Here is a 4,384-nt window from a genome sequence, read left to right as displayed (position 1 = left end):
AAATTAAGGCCTTTAATAGCGCTTTTTTTAGCTTTTAATAGCGTTTTAAAGCGCTATTACTGATACCGCTATTATAAGTTCGGTGCCTACAATAGCGTTTTATAAGCGCTATCAAATGTCCACTTTTAATAGCGCTTCTTGCAAAAACCGCTATCGTATGTAAGTTGGCGCCATCTACTAGGACTTTGGAAGCGAGTTTTAATAGCGTTTTATTCTAAAAGCGATATTATATGTCAGTTATTTAATAGCTCCCGTGTGTAAAGCGCTATTATAGTCCTTCCAGCAAACAACTTCTAGTACAAGAGAAAAGCCTTTGTTTAGCTCATGTGGTGCCTGAGTACTAATGCTTAGAGGCATATGCAATTACACATAATCAACAGAGTCACCTAAAATGTCTACATATGAGTGCTACGTGGACCATTTCTTCCCATTTAACTAAGTCACTCTGTCATTAGATCTTTTTCAACTATTTGATTTAATCTTTCCTCTGGATGTAGAGCTTCTTAACCTGAAAGTTATTCATAGTATACAGTATACAAGAAAGAATTTAAATTCAATGACTCCCTAGGGGTTACAATTGAAGAAAAATCATTGGCTCAGAATATGCTAAACAAATTTGACATACCTCTAGAAAATTGTCATTGAACTACCCATTACATCAAATGTCATTTGACCTTCACCACATCAAGCTAATTCTTTGAAAGCTATAAGACAAGCTTGTAACTCTTTAAAAAAATTACTGCCAAAGAACCAGAAAATCCATCACTTAGTGTTCAAACTTGAATGAAACATAACACATAACACTAACAAGAAAATAAGCTACTCACAAGTCATGTCTTTGGGAGTAATATTGAGAAGTTTCACAATTAAAAAGAAGCATGATAAACTTTAATACCGGGAGACACCAACCAAAAATATAAAGTTCTCAATGACCTTGCCAAGTGAATGCTCTAATAGGCTAACAAGAAAAACAAGAAGCCAGCTCAAAACCAGAAATATAGGAGAAATTGTCAAACTAGATAAACTACAAGCTTTATTATGATATCATTGCAATGACTTATTGGTTCGAATGAAGCACCTTCGACGGTGGCTGGGCATATCAGAACTGTTGCTGAGTAGATATTGATGTCATTTTGAATCCACAACCCTCAAATTCAGGGCTTAATCATAACAAGACTTTCAAATGTCTTGAAACAAAGACTACAATGAACATGAATGAGAACATGAAGTTATTACTATTATCAATTACTCATGTGATATGAATATAACAGGTCCTATCGAGGCATTTGGCAGTTAAAGAAAAACTTGTGAGCGTTTAGGATGTGCCAAATATATTCAAGACATAAGATACACCCCCCGGTCTCTGCTAGAAGCAATACGTGAAAACTTTGATTGCTTCTGTATCTCTTGTTTATTGTTTTCCTCACAATTGAACATGGTTATGTTCCGAGACTTATCTTAATTTACTAAAAACAAAACATCCAGCACACATAAGTGAGTGATACTTTGTTTCCATGACTAAAGAAGTCCAACATTAGAGAGCATACCTTGACTAAAGAGTTCTTTGAATATAATAATAACTTTGAAGTAAAAGACTAGCTATGTGGATATTAAAAGAGAAATCATCATTTCTAACACAAATTGAATCACTGATGTACATTAAAAAAAGGCTCAAAATACACAGGGTTATCTAAAGCCCCTGCATACATTTGGTCGCACTTATGATTAGAGGAAATGATCAACTAAAAGTGGACAAACAAATTTTATCCTACAATAAATAAGTCCAAATCAAACACTTGAAATTTATAACAACACATAAATTTAATGAGAAACTTATGATATACAGAAAATGGTGAATGGAGTGCATTAACTTAATCAATTTAGGACATATGTGCAGTGTAACTGAAACATGTCTAGATTAATAACTTCAGCTCATTCCTACATCAGTATATAGTAACTTAAATAGATGAGTGGAGTAAAGAAAACTTGAAAGAGCAGGCATTCCAAAAACAAATTAGCAGATACTCACAATAGGATGGGCAAGTAGCTCTCTAAAATTGTAGTTGTAGATGTTTTCTCCCAGCAGGGCAGAAAGAGACAAGTGATGAAATGCCAAATCCTAACAGTTCACAAAAAATGGTGCTTTCAATAATATCATATATGCAGATATATAGAAAATATATCAGAGACTACTATGAACTATCCTGTAACCTCTAAAGCGGAAGACCATTTGTTTCCCCAATTGAGAAAGGAATTGCCTTAGCTACAATATTTTCCTTAATTATGGGGAGTAATTAGTAAAGACAAAATGATCGTAGGATCTACAACTAATTGCAAATATAACAAAAAGGCTATATCAATATATATCATGTCATGCAAATCTACTATATCCATTGTTACCTTGTTTAATACAAGATTGAGGCAGTTCTTTGCTGCATCAACACTTATATTATTTGACAGAGATGTTCAAAATATACTCAACACAAAAGCAACTAATTAAATTGTTGGAAAATCACTCTATCAATGAATTACCTTCAATTCTACAAAGAGCAAAAAAAAAAGATGGTGAATTAGAGCAAAAGGAGGGAGAAGAATAATATCCAATTTCAAGGACAAAAAAATACAGCTAGCTAGCTGTATTTTTCATTTCTTTACTACAATTATATAACCAACACACTTATTTTCAGATTATTCTTTATTCATAAACCAAATATTAAGATTAGTTACACAACATACGTTTGGCAAAATGAGTTGCAACCCTTCTATCTTGTTGATTTGCTTTCACAAGAGACACCACACAAATCTACAAAACATTGTTAAAGCAAATGAACTTAAAATTAGAAAAATATAAACATTGCGAGCGAGACTGTGAGGAGAGCTAAATAGAGATGAGAGTGATATTGTGTGAGACTATGAATGAATGAAACTGTGAGCATAATGGTGACGCAATTGCGGGTAGACGCGAGGCAGGAGATGTCATAAACCAAATAAATACTCTAGAAATAAATTAAGTGGTCATTCCATGACATATAAGTTTTCCTTTTCAGCCGTTGATAAGTTGTAAGTAACCATTTCTAACTTAACTAGGCACAAGAAAACAGTATCATACTTTCATAACATTTATAATAATAAAATCTAAAAGATACATGTTAACTAATCAGGGAAGTAGAAACAGCAGAATATCATAAGCTATATTGCTCATAATTGAAACAAAAACACACACTTGAGCATTGGTTTTAAGAGTAAGATTATCATTCACGTCACACTTGATTCTTGCAGTTACCCTTCCATATCAATCAATGTTCTCCAAATTAACACCAACTGCAAAAAAAATCACCATTGTTATGAATTCAAAGTAATAGTATATAGTATAATAAAAAAACTGACTAAAAAAAAGGTCATTACAATACTACTCACTGTTAGCAGTTGGAATTTTAATAACCTCCACAGACTGAGAAGGAATGTCAAATTATGTTACACAAATAATAGAGACAGCAATGTCAAAAATCAGTCAGCACAAAAGTGATCTAGAATACACAGATTGCATATAAAAATTTATTACCAATCAATTATAAATAAGAAAATAAAATCATTTTTTTTCTCACACAGAAGAAGAATTAGAGAAGCCCAAATACCTAGAGACGGGTTTCTAACGAGACGAGATTCAATTGCGGTGAATGATGGAGAACGATGAAGAGTTTCTGGGCTCAACGACCTCTGGAACGATGGACGGTGGTGATTCTGTGTTCAACGACCTCTGGAACGATGGACGGTAGTTAATGATGGGGAAGATGTTTTAGGGTTTCAACGAGTTCTAGGTTCTGAGTTCTGATTTCAACAGGTCTTAAGATTTTGGGGTTTAGGATTTCAACGAGTTCGTGAGTAGGGTTGAGTGACGAGGAAAGAGAAGAGTGAGGGTTGGGTTCAATCGATTTAGGAGAACGATGGAGAATGAGTGAAAAATGATGGAGGATTTCTAGTTTCAATTGATTGAGTGAGAAATTCTCGGTTCAATCGGTTAGGTGAGAAGAAGAGGATTCCTAGGTGTGAAAGAAATTTTGATTGGGTTCCGGAAGAAATTTTGATTCCTGAGAGAAAATGGTTCGCGAAAAATAAAATAAAAGAAGGTTCTAGTTAATTTGCCTAATTATTATTTTATTTAAACTAGAAAGACGTATAAGAACGTTTTCAAAGAAAGTGCTATTATAGACTTCTGAATATTTTGGTTGATAACATATAACAGCGCTTTTAGAGAAAGCGCTTTCGTAAGGATCACCTATAATAGCGCCCGACCAGAAACCGCTATTATATGTATCTCTGTGCAATTTTTAATAGCGTTTTTTGAAAAAAAGCTATTAAATAGGCGCTATCATAAAGCAAAATT

General features: G+C 33.5%; 1 long non-coding RNA gene across 1 annotated transcript; it reads right to left on the bottom strand.

Moving 5' to 3' along the window:
* Positions 1–333: 333 nt before the first annotated feature.
* LOC123891314 lies at positions 334–2,576 on the bottom strand. The gene is made up of 6 exons (XR_006803058.1): positions 2,401–2,576; positions 2,030–2,119; positions 1,079–1,200; positions 828–958; positions 626–739; positions 334–508 (listed from the first exon to the last, which is right to left on the bottom strand). It is a non-coding gene; the product is annotated as an uncharacterized LOC123891314 (long non-coding RNA).
* Between the last annotated feature and the right edge of the window lie 1,808 nt (positions 2,577–4,384).

This window comes from Trifolium pratense, linkage group LG6, assembly GCF_020283565.1.
Source record: "Trifolium pratense cultivar HEN17-A07 linkage group LG6, ARS_RC_1.1, whole genome shotgun sequence".
Lineage (NCBI taxonomy): Eukaryota > Viridiplantae > Streptophyta > Magnoliopsida > Fabales > Fabaceae > Trifolium > Trifolium pratense.
Note: the sequence above shows the minus strand (reverse complement) of the source record. Positions and strands in the feature narration are given on the sequence as shown.